We start from the raw sequence: 18,212 nt of genomic DNA, 5'->3' as shown, positions 1-18,212 counted from the left end.
CTCACCCCCTCTCTTCCCCACATGACAGTCACTGCGAATGCCAAGCATCGCTTGTGTTTCTTCTGATCATCTTTATCACAGGTCCTGTACACTTGCAAATTCAGATTGCAAGACCTTGCTATCTGCAAACTGTATTTTGCTTTTTGGGGAGTGTAATGTACATCCGTGACTCTGTAAATACAATTCACAGTACGGTCCCGATGTCCCACTCATTCAGCTTTGTGCCACATCTGCCTTACAGAGTTTTCTGAACTTTCAGTTTCCAATCGCTACTTCCACTAACTCCTGCGACAGCCTCAGCTTGCGGTGGGGGCGGATGCTGTTGCGTTCGTCTGGCCGTTCATATCAGCTGTGAGAGCTACAGCACCTTCCATTCCCGGGAGTGATTTTCTCCTTAGTTTCAAAACAATGTGTGAAACCCTGCTCTGCAGAAACAGTACCCTCAGTAAGTTTAAGGATGACTGAAGCTATTTCCTCTCCCAGGGAGGTTTAAAAAGCTACGGAGGGATGAATGGGGTTAGACCTATCACTGCATTTCTAGCAGCCATCCTATTACAGCACTGAATAAAAGCAGGAATGGCATGTCTAGCCTAGGTTAATAAACCCTACCGAGTGCATGCCTTAAAAGCACTACGAAACAGCCTTAAGTCAGCTTGCGATAACTAATTTCAAGCATGGCTGTCTAGTGTGCCTGTCATTCCTATTGTCCTTCCAAACTATTTCAGACATTTTGAGCAGGGAGTACTAAGCTATGAGTTAGCAGGGGTTGTGACATTAATGGTCCAAAAAGGTTTAAGCACCAGGAGAGAACGATGACAGCGCTTAACAACTGGTGGCAGTTTGGAGGATTCCGCTGGATCTCTGTTTATTAATAATTAGGCTTCTCCTCGGAGGAAGATGTGACAACTATCGGAGGTAGGATTTGCATGGGAAACAAAGGGAGCTGTAGCTGTTCGGTGCCCATTGTTTGTGCTTTGCTCCCTGGCTTTCCGAGCGCAGCCAGGTGCAGCCGGCAGCGGCGAGGCGGCGGTGGGGAGGGGGTGATGGGATGGGGGGGAGACCCAAGGGTGGAAATACTGTTGATAGTCCTGCGTTTTATGGCAGAAATGCCTCGAGGACAAACTGGCTCAAATCTCGCTGCCTGCTGAGTGTGCATTCCACGTTGCTCTTCCCACGGAGTAAAATACATAGAGGTCATGCAGAAAACACTTTACTCCTTTTCTGCGGAGCCAGAAGGGCTGTTTCCGAAACGGGAGATGGAAGAGGGGAGGATGCCCCGAATTAAAAGGGGAAGAGGAAAGCTGTGGAGCCTGTAAGAAGAGGGAGACACGCTATTAATATGTAAAATGTGTCTAGAGTGCCACTGATGACATTTGAAAAGGGGAAAACAGAGACAGGGTGGGGGGCGGGAGGGACTTTCCGCGTGAGGGACTCCTTAGGTTATAACCTATTGCAAAAAATAGCATGATGTGTCCATCCATTTTGCATAATCAAAGCTTCCTCTGCACTGTTGGCATTGTTTTGCTGGACAAGAATTGTAGTTTCAGACAGAAAAAGGCACAATTTCCTCCTGTGCCACTGCCAGCCCCCTGCCACCCTCCCTCCCTCCGAGAAACAACAGTGTGGGGAAGGATATAAACGATGTTTAGCTGGATGCTGAAAGGATCAGGAGAGAGGACTCGGTGGGGAATGAACACTCAGTACTATAACAGGAGAGCTTCCCCTTGAAAAAGCTTGTTTCTTCCCAGCCAGGAGTCCAAGAGGTGATATGCAAAGTTAGAAGCCTCATGTACTTTTTTATGATGTGCCTGTTTAGCATTACTAGACAAGAAAATGTCTGCACATCAAAGAGTCAGATTTGCAAGGCAAAACAGGGCAGTGAGGTTTGCATGGGGTCCTGGTCAGTGCTGGGCTGCAAGTTTGCATTTTTGTCATTGCATATGACCCTCACCGAGATAAGTAGTGGGAACTTAATGAATGAAAACCTTATGTCCGTGCATATGCAGAGTCCTTATCATTTGGTGTGTTTGATCCGAGTGTGATGTTCCCCGTGTTGATGAATTGTTGTGACTTGTGCATTAAAGTTTCATTTCCAAACAACACAGAGACTTCAGAGTGAGCGGTATTTAGTAACAATAAAATGTTCTGCTTGCGGAAATGCTTCTCACAGGAGCTATTAAAAATGCACTTAAAGAATCTGAGAGTCATATCTTGCCGTAAGAGGTATGGTATCACTTGCTGTGCTAGATTTTAAAATTAAGGTTATGATGGCATTTTAAATCTACTTTAATATGGGTGTCATTAAGCATACTTTACTGTTGTCAAAAGCTGACAACTTAGAGAATTCTGTTAGACTGATTGTTTTCATTAAATCTTCATTAGAAAAAGAATTCCTATATAGTAGGGACTTACGAAGTAATCTGAATTTACTCATCCTAATGAATGTTCCCTTTAAGGAGAACTTAAGTGTATTATACCACATTGTAAATAGGTCAAGATATAATTCATTTAATAACAAAACACTGATGACAATTTAGCAACAAAAGTGCTAAATGCATTTAGTCAAAGTAAACACAGATTGTGCCAAGGAGAAGCAATATTGGATGAGGAATGGTAAGGGTTCCTTTTAAGATATGTAACATAAATATTCTGCATTTGATCCAAGCAACAACTTTTCAGTCAACTGAATTACTTTGCATTGCAAATTGGGGAAAAAATAGTTTTGACCTGTGTCACTACTCAGTGCATGGTAACAGTGAAAACTTTCTTCCTGATCATTTTTTTCTAGTGGTTTGCAGTATGGATCAAAGAGATATCATGCAGAGATATTAAATCTGTGTCAGAAATGAGCAATACATGTGGAGATCAAGTATCTGCTTTTTCTTCCCCATCTCAGTTTTGTCCAGAGGCCTAAAGAATTTTACTTTGTTTTACTTCAGTGCTCATCTGAGGGAAGGGGCTGAAGGGTAAAACCACAAGGGGGTGGGAGACTGCATCCAACCTGTGCCCAGCCACACATTCTCAGGGACTTGGGCAAGTCCCCATCCTCTTTGCAAAGTGGGCAGGGCAATAGCCCTGCCTTGCAAATAAGGGTGAGGATAATGTACTAATGATGCAATGGAAACACAGATGGTGGTGCTCAGAGAATGAGGCTGAACATAGAGCTCCGGATAAGGCAAAATGCAAAGCAAAATTTTGTAGCAGGAGCAGGTTAATATTTCAGGCATTTTCAACAGTAAAATAAGACATATTGTAAATCCCATGATCCAGAACTAAATCTGCTTTCAAAACTATTCCAGACAAATTTGCCACTTACAAAAACTGCCAACAGCAAATATCCGTTCATCTGAGAGCCTGTCAGAAGTGACTCCAAGTCTCTCAGCATTCCCTTTGCTCCGTGACTGTACAGCAAAAAATGAAGCAAACTGCATCAGATTGATTCACTGTGCTTCGAAACAATTTCCCTGTTTTCTTCAGAAGCTCAATAAGTACTTTTTGCCATAAATCTCACTTGCCCTTCTGCTTATGCATTGTCTATGGAGCTCATGAAATTTTCTAACTTATTTATGTGATATTATTTGGGAATTTCTTCAGTGAATAACTCTTGGCTTACAGATCTTTTGGGAATGGCAAATGTTTGCAAATTCATACTGTGTTGCTTAGTTTGGTCATGTGGTGTTCCTTGATTAGATGATTTGTATAGCTAACTCACAGAAAGTGAATTGCAAATTTCACAACCAAGTATACTGTTTCAAATTGGATTTCCATCACTATCTGAGCAGTCAGGTTTAAAATTCATGCCTTGCAAGTAGTCATACGAGCAACACATAAGCACTGAAGTGCTCCCACCAGACAGATGTGAGAGCCGGGTTAAACAGCCTTCAGTTTCATATGAATATTCATTAAAAGTGTTTGAATTCTTGCAGCTCCGTTAAAATGAATAGTCAGCATCATCCATCGCACACTGCATGGGCCATTCTTTTATGGTGCTTGCTACGTCCCCATATTCTCCCTAACTCTTCCATGTAAGTCCACAATGCCTGTGGAAAATGTGCAGCCAAAATAAAAAGAATAACCACCATCATGGCAATTTCTAAATTTTCCACATTGTAGCCTCTCCTGCACATTGTGTGACATGAAGACAGCCAACAGAGAGGACAGCAAGAGAGCATCAACGGTGATGCAGTGTGTGCAGGAGAGAAAACATTGAAAGAGGGGAAAAAATAAGGGTGACCACTGGCAGAAGGGGGATCATCCACACACAGACTGTGTACATAGGAGGTAGGGACTGACACAGCTTGAACACATAAATACACCAGTACAATTTTTAACAATGAACCTATGAGTTTGGGTCATTATCCTCACGGTTTACGGTCTTAACAGACCCAGTCCATGGCAAGCCCTGGAGTTGTCGCTCCCAGTCCTTCCCGTGCAGGTGCTACATGGGTGCTCACCACAGGTGCAGTCAAGAAGGGAGTGACGTGGTTTAACTTTCATCATGCAGAGGTCTGATGATATGCCATGGAGTTATAGAAGAGTTGTGAAAACAACCGACAAAAAGAAAACAAACTAACTAACATCTGGTGCATGATTTAAAAGCCGTGAAAATCAGTAGGGAGAAGAATTTCTGTTAAGTGTTTTATCTCAGAGAGAAAAAAAAAAATCAGTACTCATAACACCAAGCTCTTTTGACTTGGAAAGAAATGAGGAGGAAAAGGTTAAAAAGCAGGAATATATTTGCATTTTGCATTATTTTTGGACTGTACTTATGTGAAATAGGAGGAAACCTCAGGTCTCCTACTGAGTGAGCTGTATTGTCCAACTACTCACTTTATGTAGAACAAGTCAGGTGTGTTCTGAATCAGCAAGGTTGTTGTGACTGCACAGAGCCAGCCAGCAGTGTTACACCTCCCTTAGATGGCTTCTTTTACCTTTTCAATTATTTTAAAGTCCAATGATCCTAAATATCTTTATTTATTCTAAAAGTAGAAACATGCCTAAATTGCACGCAGCAACCACTGTGTGTGAGCCACACAGCAAGAGTCACTATAGGTAATATGTAGGTGTTCATGTTCTGTCAGGGCACGTGTAATGCCAGATTAATACTGCTTGGGGAGAGTAAGAGAATGAGAAGAATTAGAGGAACTGAAAGCAAAGCAAACAGAAGAAATTTGCTAGGACAAAAATGGACTCTATGTAGTCTGGAATGACATCCCAGCTTGAAACTCCCTCAGGATACCACTAAAACTCCCATTAGGTCTTCAAATACTTCTTTCTTAATATAAAGCTGTCCCATTGCCCATAATTAACTGCCACCTCTGCTTATGCCACGTGGGATAATTTTGTATGGACTGCTTTTAAAGAAGTAGTTAATTTTTAAAGGGAAAATACAGAAAAAGCCAAATCCTAGCTCTCCTTGCCCACATTGCTGGTTGCCCCTCTGGTCCATGCTTTGGTGCCTCTGACACTTGGTTGAGAGAGCAGAGAGCTCCCACTGATAAGCCCTGCAGGGACACACAGCAACATCTTGGAGCTGTAGCATCTTCATCTGAGATCCTGGAGAGGCTGGAAGCAGCAACACAGTCACAAGTGCACCTGGGCTTACCCACTATTTATCATCTACTTCTGTAACACCACAGGAGGGACCTGGCAGCTCCAATGTCCTCAACAGTCTTTCAAAACTACTCTAGTAAATGCACAAGATCGTTAGGTAACCCTTTGAATCACATAACTGGACAAAACCTCATCAAAGCCTGCACCAGCCTATCTTGCCTGTTGAACCCTTGGCACTGATCTACACCACAACTCCCCATCACAGGGAACTGGTAAATCCAAAAGCTATGGGGAATGTCCTTCAGAGGAAAGAAGAAAAATGTCAGACCTGCTGTAGATGTTAAGTGTCTCCAAAACACTGGAAGGGGTTTATAGCTAGATCCCCAGACTGAGGATGTGATGGACAAAAGCAGCCAGGACCTGTACCCCAGCACCCAGAAATTTTGTCTGAATTCAGTGTTCCTCATGCTCAGCGTGCCACTGCATTGTCCTAAATGAACCACTGCCAGAAGGGTTTTGAAGACCAGAGGAGAAAACAGAGCATTTGTTCCATTTCCCCACTTCCCTTTCAGCAGATCAGAGATCAGAGTGGGACTGGTTTCCGCTTAAGCCCAAAGTGGTTCATCTGTCCAAGGTCGCCATCCTGGCAGAGCCCTCTGGACAGCACTGTCCTTGCGTGCCTGCTGAGGCGTGGTACCAAAGACGGGACAAGGTAACATTGCCTGCCTTAAAGAATTGTTGCAGAAAACATTCGGTATACTTGGCTGTATTTTACTTGTGGGCAAGCTATTTTCCACCTCAGCAGAGTGGTACTTACTGACAACCATTAGTTATTTGCAAATTTAGAAAGGCCTTATAAACGTCAGGCTGCTGAGTGAATAAATAATGTTTCAGAGCAATAACTTGAAATAAGTCAAACTAGGAATGGTGAGAACACCAGGAGCATGGTCCCTTTGGGACACTCTCCCTACCACTTCTAATTAATATCTGGTACTTAAAGCATCACAACCCATGGTTAAATCAAAGTCAGAGGAAACAAAGGAATATAAAACCCTTCTGGAGACTTGTGTCCCTCTCCATCCACAGGAGTGGGTGTGCTCCTCGGTGCTACTGCCAGACTGACTCTCTGACCTCGGTTAGGAGTGTAAATTTTGGGGGGCTGCAGCAGCCAGGCTGTCCTGGCAGCTTGCACCTGCCCCAGGGCTGGCATTGCCCTTTCCCGCTGCCTTCCCCTTTCCTGCATCTTCCCAGGCTCGTCTGGCCCTCTGTAGAGTCAGCTGAGCTCACAAAACCTTCCGGAAACTTGTGCTTTGGTTCTGGCTGGCTGAGAAAGCCCAGTTGGGAGCCAGTGAGCACCAGAGCTGGTGAAAGAAAAGCAGGAGAAGAGAATAGCTCAAGGTGAGGTATGGGGAGCAAGAAGCAGTCACGGTCCTGGCACAGCACATTTTCTAGCTAAACAACCCTAAATTCCTCTTTCCTAACAACTCAGTGAGAGTGCTGCAGAAACAGGCTTCAGATAACCACATCATGACCACAGCAACCATGTTGCAGAGCCTTAGAGTTACAAAAGAACTGAAGGGCAAAAAAGGACAACAGCTTGTCTGCCCTCATTGGTCTCTGGTTGTCAGGGCCCATCTAGCTATTGAAGAGCAGTTTTTAAGCTTGTATGTTGGATTCCAGAGCTGCTGTTGTAGTGATAGGGAAAAAATTGATTCAACTGTGAAAAATAGTCCTTGCAGAGCAGGGGTAAGGAGGACTGTTGCGATCTGGAAAAGTCTACTGATCCAGGAAATAAGAGTTTCAGAAAGAAAGCTTGCATGTAAAACATCAATGCAATTAGGACACCTTTCAATTCCTTCGACAAAGCATATATACTTCAAGGCATAGGGAGCAATAATCCAAGCAGGGAACAAAGTAAGTTCATTTGTAACCATAGCATTTTGTTAACTGGAGGATCTGCAAATGAAAAGGCCCCTAACTGTTGAAAACCCATGTTAATGGCGCATCAGGGTATACACAAACTTCTGACATATTCCCCCTTCGTTTGCTTTTGTATTACATGGTGATCTTGCTGCCACCCTGCTCTTTGAAAACTCTGTTTCGCTTGTAATCATTAATTGCATGAAACATATATTCCTAATTATTAGTTGTATGAAACACATACTCCCCCCATGATGCAAAAAGCATCACAGGACATACTGTCTGGTTGCGAAATATCCCAAGAAGTCCACAGCAAAATCTTTTCTGGTACGTTTAATTAAGATGATACAGTAATTTGTGTGCAGCCGATTTGGAAGGATTTTGTCACAGGTAAACAAGCTTTGAAAAAAATTTGCTTTTATCTCTTCTTGCTTTCTGTTTTAGTCGTATTTCAAGTGGATTAGTGTAATCTTTCCTCGGCCAAACTCCACAGCCAGTCTATGCCATCATTGTTCTAATTTTACAAAAAGAAAATGACTGAAAGCAATTAATTAAAAATCTCTTCAGAGATGCATATGTGGATGCGCTTATTCACTAAGAACTCACAAAATAACTCTGCATTTTATAACAATTTATCTGGTGCGTTAAGCATGAACAGGATGTCTTTGTTAGGTGCGCCTGCCTTTAGATGGTTCCCTAGGTGAATATGCTTGTAGTTAGAGATATCTGCAGTAACTCAGCTGAGTCAGAGAGGATCCCCTTTTAAACTAGGTTTGAGTTTCTAGGAGGGTTTCTTTTTTCCCTGCGTGATGAAGTTGATTGATTTCAAGTGAGGAGTCTTTCCCTGCTGGGACCTGGACTGTCAAAAGCCATCACAGAACTTGCAAAATTCTGTCATAACACCAGAAGCCCTAACTCTGCTCCTGAATCAGAGTTTGGGGAAAATTCCCAGTAACTGGCAACAGAACTTTTCTTAGTAGTGATATTTTGCCAGACTGAGACATTATCTTCTGCACACACAGGCACCCACATGGAGGACAGTGCTAACGCAATCAGTAAACTCTATTCATATGAGTGAATTTATCATCAGTAAGAAGACAAGAAGACACAAGTGTCTTCATGCTTAAACCTTGGACTAGACTATTCATAAACTCTTAAGGTCATTCAAAAAGGCAAATTCCCATTTTGTAAAGTTGCGTTGATTTCTTATGAGCCAAATAAACCTTTGAATTTCCTTGAATTCAGAGTGAGATGGAATCAGGACTCTTGATCTCAAAGCTGTGCCCTTCCTTAATAAAAACTCCAGCACATCTGTGCCATGAATGCAAATAAGTGCTGGCATCCAAGCAAGGTGCAGAGGTTCTCCTGGCAAGGCAGGAAGAAGTTTCCTCCGCAGTGTTCCTCTCTGTGGTGGGTGTTCTACAGAGTCAAAGCAGCAGCCTGCTAGTCTGCAAGCACACTTCCCAGCAATTTAAATTATCTAGGGAGGTTCCTAGAAAATTTCACATACTCCACCTCTTCCTTGAGCAGAAAATCTTGGACAAAGGAATTTCTCTGGTAGTTCTTTGTTTCCAAGTTCACCTATACCCTCTTCAGCTCCCATTAAAACATGTTGTCTGTCCACTCTTTCCACTCTTTGTCTAATCTTTCTACTCTCCATTCTCTTGCCGCTATTTGAAGTGTCTCGCATATCACAGCCTCCTGGTCACTAGCCAGGTATCCAGATGGTACTTATGTACCACACCAATAGGTGCCTTAGAAATAGCAGGGAGAGAAGGAAAAAATATCACTGGAAGACTTCAGATGCTCTTTTTGATAAATGGCAATTGTAGATCTAATTAGCCGGTTCCCTCCTTTGGAGAAGCTGGGGAAGCAACAACAGTTGCAGTCCCACAGAGCAAACACACGAGGACATGTCTCTCACTGCCAGGTTTTAGCTTTCCACTCAGAACAGTGTCAGGCAGATGGTCCATCTATCAATCCCTCTTCTTTGAAAGACACCAAGTTTTCATGTCAGTGCCCATCACCGTACTGCCTCAGCACCACTACACTGTGTCAACTACTTTTGCACAGACAACTGGTTTCTAGAATAAAGAACAAACACTGCTCACCTTAATTGTGTGAGTATCCCTCCAGCAATAATCAGCCTAATTGCCTTAGTAAGGCCAGCAGGGTTTGGCTCTAAATCAACCACCAAAATGATTTAAACATAAGTGCATGTGTTCCGTTACAACTCCAATGTCCACTCATTAAACATTATTTACATTTCAGAATTCTGTTTCTTTTCTATTTGCCAAGGAGACAAGAAGAAAGGATGAGGTGTCAGGAGCACCTATATGAGTAGGGGGCTGAGCCCACCCCAAATGCAACGGCAGGGAAGATGGGTCTCCTTGCCCTTTGCTGAAACGCCTCAAGGAGTCTGCCCATGGGAACTCCGGGTTGCATTGCGTTTGGGGATCCCACCAGCCTGCGCCGGCCCTCCCGGGGACAGCACAAAGCTGCAGAGGATCTGCCAAGGAGGGAACCACTGCCCAAACCTGCTGTGGCTGCATGCTTGGCTTATACCTTAAAGCATGAGATAACATATCCTTTAAAATACTTAGCTTGCTCAGTAAAACTGATATATGCTCTCCTACCTACAGAAATTTCTCATTTTCTTCTTTTTTTTTTTTTTTTTTTTTTTTTTTAAATCGTATTAAGCAATTGGTGTGTATCTTGTGGCAAATATTTTAGCACAACAAGAAAGTCCCAGCAGCTTCATTTGGAGGCGATCAGGAGTTAAAAATCCTCAAAGTCAGCCAGTGTGCTGCACTGGACGCTCCCCGAACCAAGGTACAGAATCACCTGGGTTGGAAAAGACCTTGAAGATCATCTAGTCCAACCATTGACCCAGCACTGACAGTTCCCAACTGTACCTGGACAAGGCACTGTCAGGAAAGGCTTGAAATCCCACCTCCACCGAGGGGTATGTGGCACAGAACCAGCTCTCGAGGTTGAGACCTTCAATTGATCTTTCAGAGAACTGCATCTTTTTAAATAGTGCTTTGGGCCATGTTGACAGTTTCTGTAACCACAGGTCTCGAGGAGAGCCCCAGGCTGGGCTGCAGTGGGTCATTCCTGTCCCATAAGCAGGGACAAGCTGTTCCTGCTTGCCACATACCGCACAGCTGCAGGGCCTTTCCATGACCCACAGCAGGAGCAACAGCAGGCAAAGACGCACAACCCCGAGCCTCTGGAGCCTTGAGTTTAAAACCCAACACAGTGATGGAGTTTAGGGACCCTGAGGGCTAGGGAGGAGGTGAGTAAGGTGGTTGAGGGACCATATTTTGCACCTACAACCTGCCTTGGTCCTGCTGAGGTGTTTAAGTTGCTTGTTGGAGCTAAAGCTTTTTTCAAAGCAGTCTTCCTTCATTGCCTCCCCTTCTACAAAAGTCTCTACACGTCTCTAATAATTTTCACTGTCAGTTTCTGCACTCTCTTTGTATCCATTAAAGACTTTATGAGATAGGATGACCAGAAATGAAAAAAGATTCTGAGGATAGAGCATGGAATTGATTTATGTTAATGGCATTTTAATATTATTTTCAGTGTTTGATTTCTTTTTCATTCTGTACACAGCTAAAATGTTGATTACTTTTCTATTCCCCTCTCATTTATTGAACAGCCACATACACTGGGCTCCACAAATTTATTCTCAGGTCTGTCTCCAAAGCAGTTAAAATATAATTAATTTAAAATCCACCAACACACAAGGAGTTGAGGCGATTCTTTCCAATCAATCTTACTAGAATTCATCAATGAGTTTCACCAGCTGTCATGCTGCTCATACATTTGTCTTCGTAAAGCTCCTCTGATTTCACTAGCTTTGACACATTTAACAACTGTTAATACTAAAAAAACCCCAACCCTGTAATTTCTATTGAACCACACCATAAGCCTTAGAAGCCCCCCAGATGTGCATGAATAAATATCAGTCACCTGTGACAACATCCTTAATGATTTTTGCATTTCTTTACACTGATAACTTTCATCTCTTATGCATGTCAGAGATATAAAAAAGCTCAGGATGCCAAGATGCATTAGGAGTTTATAAAAGCAATCAGAGAATAAATGTTATTGCTTAATTTTGCCTTCATAATATATTCTGTCTTGAAAACTATATTAGGTGTCAAATTGCCCTACCCTAAAGAGATTAGAATATTAAGTATCCCTCAGTGATGGAGTGAAAAAAAACCCTGACTATTTTTATGATGGAGTTCGATTACCCAACAGAAGGGATTATACAGCACGGTGCCAATAACAGCCAGAGACTGAGTATAAAGACCTTTTCTAATCCTAGTTTGTCAACTAAAGATGAACAAAGTGTTTTGGACAAAAACCAGTTTGATTCTTGTCTCAAAGCTGATACAAAATCAAACAGAAATATTTCATCAGAGGTATGACAAAGCCACTTGCTTTTCTTCTGTTCATTAAGAGGTGGCTGTGCACTGCCTTATTTTGGCTGGTGGGAGACAGAAATACAATATCACAAATTTGGGATCTGCTGAAAGCTGGAAACACCAACAATAACAACACTTTATCTTCAAAGAGTTGCCAAAATTAAGGGCTAGATTTTCAAAGCAGCTTGGCAGCAAGAGTGCCTTCAGACTTCCCTGGGAAACAGCGAAGTGAGAACAGGGGCACTGGTCTTTCATTTGCAGGCTGCCCTATAAAACAGCCATCAGTCATCACACCTTTCCTACAGGTTAGGAAACAGGCATGATGCGGGTAAGTGATTTTATGTTAAGGGATTTCAAGGCTGCGAATGGTCACATAAATCTGTTTTGTCTCAGTGTCACCTAATATCAAAGTTTACACTTTTTTGTGATGAAACACATTGTTAGCTGCTTTGAGCAGAGGCACAGGAGCATGGCCCCGGCACGAGATCTGAATGCGTGTCTGTGTATTTGGTTTGTGAGACTGTACACTAGCGTACAGCTACATTTGTGTACCTTCATGCATGATACATAACGCAAAGTAGTTACCAGACTAATAAGCATAATTTTATCTAATTGGCATATTTATTATTGATGTGTGTGACGTGGTAGCCAATTAAAGCCTCAGGTTGTGCCAGGTGGAAGACAAACATATAACCATAAAGATCAATTAAATGCATTTAGACGTAGCACATGAATGCCACACTTGCAAAAGGCGTTGGACAATCCCATGGGGATTGCCTGAGCCATGGGAGGAGAGACAGAATCCCATTTCTCCCACCTCTGTAAATACACCAGTGGACTTTGGAGCGGTACATCGGAGAGGTACTGAGGCATGTCCTGTATGGAGGGAAACTCGCTGGGAAAATGAGCTTGACAGGGCCGAGCCCATGAGCATCACACCACATGGTGAGCCCCAGTCAGACCCCAGGCTGGACTTCAGCAGGAGTGAAGCCCCCGCTGCAGCCAGAGTCCTCCCACAGCCTCACCCAGACACTTCTCGCTCTGTTTCTCGCCCCCTGAGCGTGACTGCAAACCAACTCCCATCTGACAGGTCTGAGTGTATCTGTCATAGAAGAAAGGAAACCCCGAGCATACGCAAGTTTGCTGTGTCAGCTCTGCACCTAGATACATGTTTTTGCAGTGTCTCAGAGGGTCAGGGCAGCAATTAGCTGGCCACGTTTGAGATAGCACTGGCATTATCCTGCTGGCCACTCTGAGTTCCTTAAACACAGAGATACCTGCTGTGCCAAACCGGCGATGTGCAGCGAACAAGACCATGCCAGCTCCAGATGACATACTGTATACTGTTATGAAAGCAGTAACCTCCAGCCACCTTCGCTCTTGCAGGCTGTTGGCCATCCTGTGGCCAACTGCGCTGACCCAGTGCCAGGTGTATCCCAAGAGCAACGAGCCGGCGTTGTGCCTCCTACGGAGAAGGTTGCACAGACCCCAGCAACTGAACAGACACACACGCACGTTCTCTCTGGCTGCTTTGCTTTCCTGGAGGGCCTTATTCATATTTCTGAACTGTTTGGTGTGAGCAGCAGAGAGGGATGAAAGATTGGGACAGTAGCAGCTGCAAATGAATTCCTGTATCACAGGTACTGAATGATTATCTTGCAGCTATCTGAGGCTGGCTGGGTGATAACTAATATCCTGGGGTGGAGAGGAGCAGAGCAGTAGTGAACTGGCCAGGGAAGCGAAAGGTGGAGGGGTAATTAGAGACAGTACTATTTTCTAGCTCCTTCTCTCTGGCTATTTTTTTTCTGGGTAGGGGGATGTATTTACAGCATCACAGGATCCAGACCATCAGCTCTTCTTTCAAAGAGCTTGTTGCCTGCCATTAAATTGCACTGTATAATATCATAAATCCTGAAGAACGACATTTTCATTCATGAGGTTTCATAGTAACTACAGAAATAAATCTTCCCTCTCTGAAGCAGTATCTGCTTTTCAGATTCTCAGGCACAAATTTCCCAGGATAGTACTTTTTTTCCCATTCCTTCTTATGTGTTATTGTATATATTATATTTCTGGCTTTCACATGGACATGACTAGAAAATTTGCTTATCCAAACAGAGTTCATTTTCCTAACTCATCTTTTTCATCTATAACTTATTTTATTTTCTGAAATGAAAAAAAAGTAACAAACTATATCTGACAGCATCTTTCTATCTCCTGAGATTTCAGATGTGTCTTGCTCTGTGGTATCTTTTTTGCTAAGTCTATATGAGTAAGACACGTGTGCCTTATTCATAGATTAACCCTGATTTCTTCATTCAGATTCTAGTGATATTGTAAAATGATTTTACCTTCTGCTAACTCCTGACTGTCCTTACTATCCATCCTCACAATTGGAAAAAAAAAAAAAAAAAATCAAACAAGAGGCTATTATGTGTGAAAAGTAGTTTTTAACACAAGAAAATGAAACATAAAAACAAATGCTGAAACCAATAAACTTCAGAAAATGCAAAGCTACAGCTGTCATCATTATCATAAAGAATGACAACGGCATCACAGCTAAAAATTAAAATCCTCAAATTCAATCAGTGTTCCATGATTGTACAGTGCCAGGTACTTACTGCACCAGCCCACAGCAAGAACTGATCCCTACTCAGTAAAGGGTTAGTGCTTCAACTGAAAAGGTGTGGGAAGAGGGATGGTATTTTCTTATTTGAAAGCAGATGAGCAAAGGCACAGAAAAATTACCTGGATTGTCCAAAAACAATAGGAAGCCTACAACAAAGTTAGCAGTCAGTCTGCCAAATCCCAGCACAGTGACTAAATCCCAATTAATGTCTTCTACTCCTACATGGAATTGCACCCATTTTTGCCTTATTTCCCCTGGGTCAGTGCACCTGAGAGCTGATACCTCAGTAAGACAAATGCACTGCCTAGACACAATCCTGTCTTCAGCCAGCAACCGTCTTCCAAAGAATATATAAGAAATTCCGTAATTGGTAAATGCAGGATAATCTATGCCAATGAAGGTCTTATCCTGACAGATATTAACTTTAAGCTTTGAAGCATGAATTTTTAAGGCCATTTCAAAATCTAATTTATTAGTGCTAAATATTATTACTCAAAGCACTCACATTACCCACAGAGATGTCCGCTTCAACTCGGAAATTGTACTCCCACACCGAAACACTTGGTTACCTATTTAATTAGCACAATATTCTGAGACGGACATTGGAGGATAATACGAGACCCACAGACCTGTCAGTTAATGAGTACTACCAAGTTAAGGAGAAGAATAGAGAGGATCACAGCATATTTTTGACTAGTCGTTGTATTCACGAGTGAGATTTTAGATCAAGGTAAACAATGCTGAAGTGCTGCCAGACTAGTTTCTTGGGATTTTTGAATGGTTTCCCCTTCACTGTTGCTATGCCAAGTTTCAAATTTGCTTTGTGCCAAACTTCATACAAATAAATTTACAGAAAATTCATTTCAAAGTCTGACTTACACTAATACAAGCAAAATCCAAATGTGAAAGGAGCACATCTGAGCATTAGGGCTATGGCTGTTTTTTCTGTGATCACTTAAATGAGGAAGAGAAACAATAAATCCAGATTTACTTTTATCTCATCACAGCTAAGCCCTAGATTTTGCATAAACAGATAGCAAACGCACCTAAAACTTAATCAGCTTTTTTTTTTTTTTTCAAGCACACAAAGCAAAGTCTAGCTTTGGGGTAGGAGGGAAGAACAACTTCATTGTGTCTTTATAAGAACAGTTTAAACTCCCTTTTCAAGATTCTTGTTCATTACAGCTCCCAGAAACTCACATAATGCTCCAGTTGAGATCAGCAGAATTGGGTAACTGAAGGAAATCTGTGACAAGAAACCTATGTGAAAAAGCATTATTTTTATATGCATATTTCTAAAGTTATTATCAAATTAATGGGGGCTAAAAGGTTTCTTTTCCCTTGAGTACCTAAAGATACAATAATGCCCAAAGCGCTTCATTGCTGAGCGCTGGGGGAAACACGTGCAGGGGGTCTCTGGCCACAAGCAGCAGGAGCAGCCCCTCAGCCTTGACTCAGGTCACCCCTGTTCCCACCAGGGCCATCACCTCCTGAGGAGAGGTGAGGCTGGCCAGAAAGCTGCAGCCAATTAAAGGTAATTAACTCAGCTGGAAATCCATCCAGGCAGCTATTAGTGGGACACTCAGAGGAAGGGAGGGGAAGATGAGCCCAGGCTCTCTGTTTTTCACTTTCTTGAGCTACTCAGCAGAGAAATGTCAGTGGGAGACTCACCTCCCTTTCCTCTCCATGTGCTAAGGAAAAATATCCAGGGAGCAAGTCATCCACCCCATCTGCACTCATGCCTTACCTGTCTCTACCACTCCCTTTTCAGCTACCTCCAAATATCCCTCATCATCCTTTGCCCTCTCTGCTGCCTCCCATGCTCTCACTAGAAGGCTTCCTCCAGCCCAAGCCCAGGCTGCCAAGGTGCTCACCCGACAGGACAGGAGAAGGATAGAGCCAAGGTGATGAACATGCTTTCTCTTAGGCACCTCATTACAGACATACCTTGAAGGGAGCAGATGTAAATTAAAAGTGGTTTTTGACCCTGTTTACTATTGATGAACTAACGAAAAGGGCTATAAGGCAAGGATCAGAGTGGGACTGGGGTGTTTCAGGGCCACCCTGTCCAAGGGAAGGCTCCCGGCCAGATTGCACAGGCTTCAGGGAGGGCAGCACTTCCCAAACCTCCTCTTTTCCACTCCCCAGCACGAAACAAAGCTGTGCATCGTTTACTCAAACAGCAGCTGCAGCTCATTTGGAGGCAGCCCAGTTTGTCAGATTTGTACTTGCATTCATGGACATTTAGCCTTTCTGTAAACAGGTAACAAGTTTGGGTCAGCTGAGGATAAGCCAGGGCTGCTGCTTTCCCTACAACAAATCTCCCGTTGCAACGAACTCATGTTTGACCTGAAAGCAGCCTGGGCAGTGGGGCTCCAAAGGCAGTAACTCAGTTATCACTGCCCTACAAGATACACACAACTCCCCCAGAATTGTTTTTTTGTTGTTTGAAAGAACAAAGATGGCACAAATCCCTTCCTCACAGGCAGCAACCTGACTCTGCTCCTCCAGCCCCTACTACGCAGCCCTTTAAAACAACATCATCCAATCAAATCCCCAGAAAAGCTGCAGGGAGCCTTTTCCAGCTTCTCTTTCACTGTTGGGCATCCAGGCAGGACGCTCCTGCTGCCAGTGACGGCTGGCTGAGCCTTCCCCTCCACAGAGCCAGTGCCCACAGTGCTGGTCTGGCCACCACAGCTCATGCTCTGGCTGGCCCATCTGTGATTGAGCCCAGGTGAGGAGCAATCAGCGCACTACAATAATCACTTCTGCACTAACCAGCTCTATGTAATTTTGCCATAGTAATTGCTCTGCAGTCCAGCAGATAATGACTTTTGGGTAATTCCAGCCATACACTTACTGCTGGGCACTCACTGGTCATCCTTCTGATGCAGCCAGCCCAGTCTTCTGCCAGCTTCTGCTTTGCCCCGCTCAACTATAATTCACCTTTGCATGCACTTTTCTGCACTGTCCTGTCACGCAGAGACAAGGGTAAAGAAAAAATCGCTTTGGTAAAATTATCCTCCCCTCTTGGATCCCATTTTCCCTCATTACATCCTTCCCCTGACCACAGTGAGCAGCTGATCTCTTGCAGCACATGCCCCACAAAGGTGGGTAGACATTTATAGTGCCACTCAAGATAAGTTAACGCTTCTAATCTTTCAGAACAATTTGCCTCACCAGCTGTTAGCTGTCCATGACTCTCCAGCTAAGAACCCTCTGGTATCAAAGCATCTAAAAAGTATAGTGCGCTTAAAACCTTGTTCTTCTGTGCTCATTAATTCTCTCTAGGTAGCACTGGAATATACAAATATTTGCAGCCCCCCAAACCCATGCTCCAGAGAGCTTTCCTCCAAAGTTACAGAGATGGTGTAAAAACCACAGAGCACAACAAGCCCACAGGGAAAACAAGTCTAAGGGCTGGGAAAAAAAAAAAAAAAATCTTCTAGGCAGTGCTGTGGCAGCACACTGGCTGCATGCTGATGCAGAACATGGGTCTGGGCAGTTAAATCTTTCATCCCTTTTTTGGGCAGGCAACCTTTCATATCCAGACAGCACCATAAGGCTGACCAGCTAGCAGCACCAGCCACAGCACAAAGCAAGTCCCTGGTACTGAGGCTGTCCACACAAGAATAATTGCAAATACAGAATAGCCTGAGAATGAAGAGTTG

At 43.4% G+C, this 18,212-nt stretch overlaps 1 protein-coding gene across 2 annotated transcripts in view; it reads left to right on the top strand.

The window, feature by feature from the left end:
- Nucleotides 1–331: 331 nt before the first annotated feature.
- LOC141963012 (calcium-activated potassium channel subunit beta-2) overlaps nt 332–18,212 on the top strand; it is a 106,145-nt gene continuing 88,264 nt past the window's right edge. Inside the window, exons 1-2 of one of the 2 annotated variants that reach the window (XM_074911905.1) lie at nt 332–445; nt 880–915. The gene's annotated coding sequence lies outside the window, so the exon portion shown is untranslated. Of the gene's footprint in view, nt 446–556; nt 916–18,212 lie in introns of those variants that run through there. The other variant, XM_074911904.1, reaches the window with a different exon arrangement.

The sequence above is a fragment of the Athene noctua genome, chromosome 8, assembly GCF_965140245.1.
Source record: "Athene noctua chromosome 8, bAthNoc1.hap1.1, whole genome shotgun sequence".
Classification (NCBI taxonomy): domain Eukaryota; kingdom Metazoa; phylum Chordata; class Aves; order Strigiformes; family Strigidae; genus Athene; species Athene noctua.
Note: the sequence above shows the minus strand (reverse complement) of the source record. Positions and strands in the feature narration are given on the sequence as shown.